The 9,741-nt window shown below is 32.9% G+C and overlaps 1 long non-coding RNA gene across 2 annotated transcripts; it reads right to left on the bottom strand.

Annotated features, from left to right (window-relative positions):
* Positions 1-5,921: 5,921 nt before the first annotated feature.
* On the bottom strand, positions 5,922-8,439 carry LOC120170146. 2 transcript variants are annotated; one of them, XR_005520729.1, is made up of 4 exons: positions 7,528-8,439; positions 6,980-7,065; positions 6,483-6,622; positions 5,922-6,026 (listed from the first exon to the last, which is right to left on the bottom strand). It is a non-coding gene; the product is annotated as an uncharacterized LOC120170146 (long non-coding RNA). The 2 variants fall into 2 exon arrangements; XR_005520730.1 differs by having other exon boundaries at positions 6,483-6,608.
* Positions 8,440-9,741: the final 1,302 nt, after the last annotated feature.

Below are 9,741 nucleotides of genomic sequence, written 5' to 3'. Positions count from 1 at the left end.
TAGTTGGCATATTAGATATATCATATATTATAGTATAATTTTTGTTAGGTTAGTCCATATTAATAGCCCATTTTAGTTTTCTTTTTAAATAAATATAAAAACAAAAAAAAGGCCCATTGCATTAATAAGTACTCCATTACATAGTTTTTACATAGGCCCAAGTATTAGCCCATATTTGTTTTACAATATATACCATAAATAAAAATAAAAAATAGAAACCCTAAATCCACAAGCCTAGCCGCCCCTAGCCGCCCATTTTGGTGTGATATTTGGGGGGATGTTGTTTTGAAAGTTGAAAAGTCGAAGCATTAATTGTTGGTTCATCTTTTTAGGTATCCAAGTGAGAAAACACAAACTCATCTCCACCATTGATTAGCCTCCATCCAATGGCTATGGATGATTGAATCCATGTGAAAGAAGCACAAAGTGATAAGAGCCATTGATGAAGAGATGGATCCAAGGGCCACCATGATGCCACATCATCCATTCTTGTGAAAGAAACACAATCAATCTCGACCATTGGATCAAGGATGGATCCAATGGCCAAGACTTCATATTCTCCAAAGGAAGTGCACCTCCAAATATGTCATCACTGGTAGGAGAGTTCATCAGTGCGTCACCGATGCGTGGGTCCCATATACCGGTACAATCATCTTCTCCGATGAACCACCGTCACGTCACCACCACACCGCCGTCGCGTTATGCCGTTGTGTCATCATCGTCCCCATCTCTATTTGTAGTTAGAATATTCAAAAAATCACAAAAAAATTAAAAAAAAAATAAAACTTGAAAATGTTCTCGAATCTTAAGCTGTTACAATCGTTTCTTCAATGGTTTTTTAGTGGGAATAAAAAATCCAAGGCCAAAATCATCAACATATAAAGCCTTCAATCATTAGCACTAAATACACACTAATCATCAACTGAAACAATTATCATTGTCACAAAACAATAGCTCAAAAATCTTAAAGAAAGAGGGAGAGGAGAAGCACTTTTACCTTCAGGGATTGTCTCACCGCCGCTCGTTGCTTATCCTGGGTGTAAAGTGAGCTTTTCTTTGTTGTACATTTTTTCTTATTTTTTGGGAGATCGAACAAGTTTCGGTCGACATTGGAGATGGTGGGGTCATAGTTGGATGGTGGCCGATGGTCGATATGCTCACAGGTTTGGGTAGATTTTAGGTGGTGAAGATGGGTGGTTCTCATGAACCATGGTGGTAGTTTTACGGTGAAGAACATTTGGGACTTTGGGTGATGTTCTTGGGATTCATGGGTTTTAAAGAAGAAAATGGTTAGCTTGATATTTGAAAAACAAGTTTCGGGTTATTTTTGGTGTTAGTAGAGAATCAAACTTGGTTTTGGAAGATGAACATGATAATGTTCTTGGAAGCATTTGAGATGTTTGATCTTGGGTAACACTTTTCGGGTGGTGTTTAGGTGTTTATGGTGGACCAAACTTGGTTTTTTGGATAAATAGTGGATGAACAAAGATGAACTTAAGAATAACTTTTGAATAGTTTGGAGAATTTTGGGGTTAATTTTCGGTTGAGATAGTTTTGGAGGATGAAGAAATTTTTGAAGTGGCCAAAATGGGAGTCCATCTAAATTTTTGGCTTTTATATTAAATGAATTTTCGGGTTAATTGCTTCATTAAATCACCCTATAATCTGCGTGTTTTGGTTGTGGGATTTGGCTTTTGATTTATTTTATTTTGGTTACTAAATCATGTAATTTGTTCTCTGAACTTTGATTGTATTCATTTTGGTCATCAATTTCATTCTAATTGTTTTGAATGATTTATTAAATATGTCTAATTATTAATATTAAATGTTAATTCTTGAATCTTTAAAAATGGTCACACATTTAATCAAAATATTAAACCTTTAGATTTTACATCTTTTATTTTAATCACTAATGTTAAAATTGTGCTTTAGATTTTTTTAATAAAGCCTTCGTCTTTAAGTTCTTTAGCTATAATTAGAGCCTTAGTATAAGTTCTTTAATTAGAAATAAATAAGTTCAAAATTATCCTTTTAGTATTAGTTTCTTTAATAATATTAATTGGAAACAAATAAATAAATTCATAATTTGATTCAAATAGAATATCTATTCATTTTTTAATATTGAAAGGAATGATCTTCAAAAAATTAGAAATTCATTTTTTAGTATTTTCAAATAAATAAATATTCTATTAAGTGATCACCACAAAAATTAAGGGGTTGTTTGTTTACTTCAGAATGATTAAGCGCTGAATGATTTAAATGCTGAATGATTCAGAGGCTCTGTATGAATTAGCTCTGAATGTGACATGATGTTTGATAATGACCCTGAATCATTCAGAATGTACTTCTGTGCTGAATCATTCAGCACTATTTTGCTGAATTAGTCATCACTGAATCATTTAGAGGTGAGAAACAAATTGTCTGAATGCTGAAGGTTCAACATTCAGTGCTGAATGGTTTCATTCAGAGCCAAACAAACAACCCCTAAATAAGTTTATTAATTAAAACAAAAGGGTAGAGGTTTGTTCATACGTTTAAATTGCTAAGGACACGCTGTTTGATTAGCGTCAAAGGATTGACCTTCGTTCTTTAAATCAAGGAACATCCTTATTCTTTTAAATAATAATTTAACTAATTTGTCAGCTTTCATTTTCTTTTAGGGTTTAATAATGGGTTAATTCTTTAATTTTTAAGGATGACAATATTTCATTATTCGATTAAAACATAAGATATAATCACCTTAATTTTGATAGGGGGTTTGTTTCTTCTCTAATTGGAAATAGATAAATATTGTGCATCTCTCTAAAATTTTAAAATGTTTTTATTTTAGGGAATATAAAGATCATTAATTAAATAAATATTCAAATTTCTTAATTTTCAATATAGGGACAAATTCATAATTGAAGGTACCAATTTTGGGGCGTTATGGGGTGCTAATCCTTCCCCAAGCGTAATCGACTCTTGAACCCATAATCTCTGAATCACAGGCCAAATCACGTCTTTTTAAATTTTTTATTTTAAAGGGCGTATCCCAAAATTTCAACCTACATAATCCTAAAGGTTGATGGCGACTCCAAATGTTTCAAATCTTTTCTAAAATTTTAATTTTTAATTTTTAATTTTTAATTCAAAATTTTAAATTTAATTTGAGTATGACAATTTCGAAAAAAAAATTCGTCATGACACTTTCATTAGGCGAAAGGGTGCTTGCTCGATTTACGTTCTTGTATATGTGGATGATATTATTGTCATAGGTGATAATATTGATGATGTAGAACAAGTCATCTCCTTGTTGGGTCGTGAGTTCTCCCTAAAAAACTTGGGAGAGTTAATTTTTTTTTTTTGGGTCTGGAAGTTCATCATGATGCTCACACTCTTGTTTTATGACAAAACAAATTTATCCTTGAGCTGCTTGACAAGATAGGCATGCGAGGTGCACATCCTGTTCCTACTCTAATGATTTTGGCTCCAAAACTTTGTAAGATAGATGAAATACGTTATCAAACCCCCAACTATACAAGAGTGTTGTTGGAGCTCTTCTATACTTGAATCACAGTCGCCCTGGTATTGCTTTTAGTATCAATAAAGCCGTCCAACATATGCATGAGACACGAGAGCATCTTTGGGTCGCTGTCAAACGTATATTGTGTTACTTGAGTGGTACACTTGACTTTGATGTTTGAAAGTCAGGATTGGGGTTTGACTTGGAAGCCTTTTGTGATGTTAATTGGACAAGAAATGTTGATGATGCTCAATTTTAAGATTTTGTGTTTTTCTCGATACCAACAACAGAGACCAAATACTGTGGCATTATTGATATTAATTGGATTCAAATGTTATTAGATGACATGAGTATGCTATGCACCAACACTCCCATTGTATGGAGTGATAACATAAGCGTGATTGCAATGAGTGTCAATCCAGTATTTCACTCTCGTTCAAAACATGTTGAGTTAGATCTTCATTTCATTCGGGAAAAGGTTGGAGGTTGCACGGTTTGCGTCAACTATGTTCCTGCTCATCATTAACAGGTGAATAGTCTTACCAAACCCCTCTTACGTGCTTATTTTTCTTCATTTCGCCGCAAGATGAAAGTCTCAGATGGAATTCTTGAAGTCATGGAAATTAGGGAGAATGTTAATCATTGATGATGGATATGCTTGCACAATATTATATGAGTTGGCAGATGGTTCTAGGTGTTATAATCATATGGGTATGGCTAGTGCATTGGTTTAGAATAATCTAGGTTTTTTGTATTGTCCATATATAAGTGGACTGTAAATGAGAAATACAAGGTATTTTTTCAAATAAAAAAATGTTTTCTCAACATTCGGAAGTGAGTTTTAGCTTTGATTGCCTATACATGAAGAATATGGAACTATTTGATCTTTGTTTCCATGGTGAAAATGTTGTTTTGGGTTAAAATTTCAAGCTTAGCTGCATGTAATGGCTAAATAGTTCAACATGAAATTGAACTCTCAAATGTAATAGCTGAAAGCCCTAGCAACATCTATTATCAATTTGACCTTGCTTGGAATTCCTTGTGCTTTAATGTTGAAGAAACCAACTCCACAACTACTATACAACTACCCTATTATAAATTTTGGACTTGATAAATGACTTAAATAGTGGCCGGACAATGGAATAATGGTCGCTATATAGTGATAGTGGCGCCGTCCAAAATCACTATTGTAAAAAATAGTGGTGCAAAGAGGAATCACACTAATAGCGATTGTAATTTAACGGGTAACGGCGGATAATGACGCCTCTTCTTTTTATCATTTCTTTCTTTCTTTTTCTAGATGAATAAGCATTGTATTTAAAGCTTACACAAAATAAACAAATTGTATAAAAAAACTAATGGACACGAAAGATTGAAAATACCAGTTTGTTTTCTCTTTTTTGTTCTATCAAAGATTAGAACACGAGGTTAACAAAGGGCACACAAAACTACAGTGAATACGAGAAATGAAACAATAAACTTCATTTTATTTCCATCAAAAGGACCCATCTTGCATCGATATTGGCATTGAGCAGGGATCACACTGATACCTGTCGATCACGGTCATAATTTAATGGATATCGGCCAATCGACACAATAGCAGGCCACTATTTTATTTTTTTTAAAAGATATGAATTCTTTTAGAAAAAATTCACGACCGTGATACTCACAATGCCACAATAACATTCTTTATATCCGCAACAAATATAAACGCAATACGATCGAAAAACGACCACAACTGCAATTTAAATCCCTGGTATTCACAGAAATTACAATCAACAAAACCAGAAAAAAGGAAAATATAGATGAATCAATTAAAAGACTTTCTTAGCAGCCAAACAAGGCTAAAATGGAATAATAATAATAATAATAATAATAATAATAATAATAATAATAATAATAATAATAATAGTGCAAAGTTTAAACAGTCGTTAAAATCTTTCCTGGTGTCATTAAAAGCGTCGCAAGAAGCGCCACTAAAATCAATGCCACAACAGTTAGCGGCTATAGTGACATTTTTAAGCCGCTAATTACTTTACCTATGTTATGATATTTAACTACATTTGTGGTAAAAAACCCTACTATTAACTATGTATATAATGTCGTTTTTCTTTAGAAACGCTGCAAATGTATATATCATTAGTGACGTTTTCCTTCACAAAACACGCAAAAGAACCTGACATTTGGTGACTTTTATTACATATATCGTTTTCTACTCTATATTGCCCAAATTTAATATCATGTAACATTATCTAATAACAATAAACTTAAAATTTAATTACGACACAAATTATGTAGAAAAATAAACCAAAATTTATAATATAAAAATGAAATGTAACATAATTTAACATTGTTCACTAAATTTAGTCTATGTTCTTTTTTCATTCAATTGAAAAAATTAAAAAAAACTACTCCAGCTTCACTTAGGAGATGACTTTCATTTTTGCTTGTAAAACTACTCCAGCTTCATCAGCTGATTTTCTTCTTGGATGCAACCTACTTGTTAAATCACACAGCTCCATTACTGCAATCAAGAAGAGATCCTTAACAATAAAAAAAATTATTCGAATAACATAGGCCACAAAATCTTGTCTGCCGAAAATAAACACGAATATTAAAGTGAAAGAAATCCATTTCAACCTGATTAATTAAGGTTAATTAGTACCATCTTGCAATGAGAAATGGCAAACATGTATTCGACTAGCACATGTACAAAACAAAATCCAACCTCAGGCGAGGTTTTCAATCTAACAAAATTAATCTCAAAATCCTTAAGACAATCAAATCTAGGAACAACTTACAACTACCCATGATCCCGGTCCAAGATTATATTCAATGAAAGCAAAGGAGTAATTAAATACAAATGTTTTCTTTAATGTAATTTAAATTGTATTCCACACTTCATTAATATCATGGAAGAACAAATGAAGCACCAAACATTCCAAAAAACTTCCATCTCTACCACTTCAAGAATCCTCACCTTGTGAATGTGACAGTGCCCTTCTTTGATACTGTTGGCTGTCTGTCTCCGAACAATACAGGAGCTAGATCTGTAGCAGGACCCTTCAGCACACCTTTACTCAATGTTTTCAAGGCATCTTTTATCCTACGATATGTCACCTACAAAGGTCATTATATATGTGATATGTTTTTCCCTATAAGCATTGACAGTACCAACTCCATATATCTTGTAAATCATCAAGTATTCAATATTAATCTAGTTTTAGCCTTGTATATATAATTAGATGTTAACAGCAAAAATGAACACTACAACCTCACATTTCAGTTCCTACATGATTCCCAGGTCAACCAGAACAAACTTTTCAACAAACATAAAAAGTTAAAAAAAATTGAAAGTGATTTGAAATGCACTGGGGAAAGTATGAATCCACATAAAAAGTAAAACTATTTTCCACACTGTAACTGAAGAAGCCAATATGAAAAACTTGGAAGCAAAATAAATTCAGAATAGCAGACCTCATTTTCCAATATGAAATAAATTCAGAAGGAGAGCCTAAATCATCCTTGTTTTGTTTTAGAACAACAACGTCATGGGTTCCAAACTGCATTGCAAGCAAGGGGGAAACATTAGCTGTTAAAAAGAAGGGATCAAGCATTTCAATACAAAATAAAAGAAAAAGAAAAAAAAATCCCTTCATTATCATTGGAAATACACTCAGTTATAACCCAATGCAAGTGAACCTATGATATTTCTTATTTACATCTGTAGAAACTTAATTGTGTCCAAAATAATTTTTTCATTCATTCTTCTTATTTCACTCTTACTTTTATTTTGTTTTATTATAATTATAGTTAAGTAAGTTGTTTTCAATTTCATCATTATTAATTATCATAATTAATATTGGATTGGGGTGGTGTTACAATAAATATGATATAGTTATGCGTATATGTATATATGCATTTTAAGTTTAGGTTTAATTAATTAATTAAATGCACAATTATTATATTAATAATATTTTAATTATTATTTTACATATCAAAATACAAGTTTACAGTCAGCCCACCGGTTCGGGCCCAACAGGAACGAAGCCAACCGGTTGGAGTCCAAAACCCAGTGGGTTTTCCACCCACTGCAGCTGTCCAACACTCCATGCCTGCCACCGTCATCATACCCTGCCACACTATGCCCTGCTGCAACAGCAAGGCAGCACCATCCCGGGCTCACGCTGCCACCATCTCTTGCAAGTCACGCCACCACCAACTGCACCAACCAAATATGCAAACAAAACAATTTTTTATCTTGACAATGTAATAGGTATATATAACCCGAAAATTAAACAATGTAAAACATCAATATTGGGAATCAAAAAAAGAATGGAAACCGAAAAGTTCCAAACTTAATAGTATCAAGCATTTGTCTCTTCCTTTTTCATTTTTTGCATGCATGTATCTTTAACCTAAAAAAATAAAATAAAAAGGTAGAGATTTAGTACTCATCTCACGGCTTCCGTGCTTTGTCGAGGCTAGAGGTGTCATCATGGAGGGAGATTGAGGGTCGGTTTGGGTCGTGGCGCCACCACTCGTGGTCGTTGGCCATGGGTTTGTGTCTTTCGACCGTTTGGTTTAGGTGTTTTAGCCTCCTTTAGAGTTGTCGTTTAGGGTGGCTACGGGCCGTCGGGGGGACTATTTTGGCTGGGTTTTGGTTCAATTTTGGCTGTTTTGGTCACCGTGGATGGTGGTCAATTTTAGGGGTCAACCACGGCGGCGTCGTGGGAAAGGTATGGCCTTATCGGTCGAGGAGAGGGAGTGGAGGAACCTTGCATCATTTGGGGTTTGCATTGGATGAGCTTCCCGTGCCTTGCAGGGCGTCGGCTAGAGTGGGACGACACCAATATATGGTGGCCAAGGCGACGCATGCCATGGGTCCTTGGAGAGTCGGCCGCCGCATGTATGTGGAGACGAGATGAGTTAGGAGATGAAATATTGAGGCTTTGGGTTTCGGGTAAAATGAAGCAGGGGATTTTAGGTTTCTTTTTTTGGGTTAAACACTCTAAGGTCCCTAGACCTTTAGCTTGTTTTTATGTTTAAGTCACATAGTTGTGGGTTAACTACCCACAAGTCCGTAGACTTTATGCAACCTTTTGAGTCCTAGTGATTTAAATAGGGTCTAATTCCATCTCAGTCATCGTTTCTTTAGTGTTTTGCGTTATATTCGTCTATCCCAGGGAAATCATCTTTAGGTCCCCCTAAATTGGTTGTGTTCTTGCTTTTCAGTCACTAGATACTTAGTTTTCATGTTTTCTTTGATTTAGGTATCTTGTTTCTTTTTTCTTTTGATTTAGGTATCTTGTTTCTTTTTTCTTTTGATTTAGTCACTGTTTTGATATGCCATTTACTTAAATGTAGTCACTAATCTTTAATTTATTTTATTTGAGCCACTAATGAAGTTTTTATTTTCTTGTAACTTGGGCCTGTAATTTTTATTTCATTTTATTTTGGTCCTTGCATCTGCTATACATAAAATTTAATTCTATTATTGTTTTAGGTTCTCATTTTTCCATTTTTATATTATAGCCATTGTTTATGTTTAACTTGTTGCTTGATTGGTTTTTATTGTATTTATAACTTATGATTCGGTTTATGTTTTACACCATAAAATTATTGTTTTGAACTCTGTGTTATATCCTATTTTGTTTTAAGGTTTGCTTTATTATTTGTTGCTTTACCATAACATGCTAATATATCATATATATATATATATATATATATATATATATATATATATATATATATTATTGTTGTAAATATCAATTAAAATTTATAAAATGTCCTAAATTTCTCGATATTGATTATTTTTTTATATACTCGAATCTACTTTCGAAAACCCTTGTTGTAGAATGGGTGTGAAAAGCACAGCTTTATAGAATAAGTGTTATTCAAAATTCCATTCAAACGTAATGGGAACTCAAAATAGTTCAATTATATTTTATGAAAATTAATATTAATTATTTGTTTCTTTAATTCTAACTTCTACATTTGCAATATATGTTTCTCTAAATAATAAATTATTTTATGTAATCACTGGTATAATTTTATTTTATTCGATTATTGATTTTTGATAAATCGAGGAGGGAATATTCTTTTTTTGACAAGAAATAAAAGAGATAGCCTTCTCGTCGGAGGATGTGCGAATATCGATATTTCTTTTCAAGTTAAAGGTTTTTCCTAATAAATAATTCGAATCAAAATAATTAAATTTTAATAAATGTTCTAATTTT

This window comes from Hibiscus syriacus, unplaced genomic scaffold (assembly GCF_006381635.1).
Source record: "Hibiscus syriacus cultivar Baekdansim isolate YM2019G1 unplaced genomic scaffold, ASM638163v2 tig00111772_pilon, whole genome shotgun sequence".
NCBI lineage: Eukaryota > Viridiplantae > Streptophyta > Magnoliopsida > Malvales > Malvaceae > Hibiscus > Hibiscus syriacus.
This window is presented reverse-complemented; position numbering and strand designations above follow the sequence as displayed.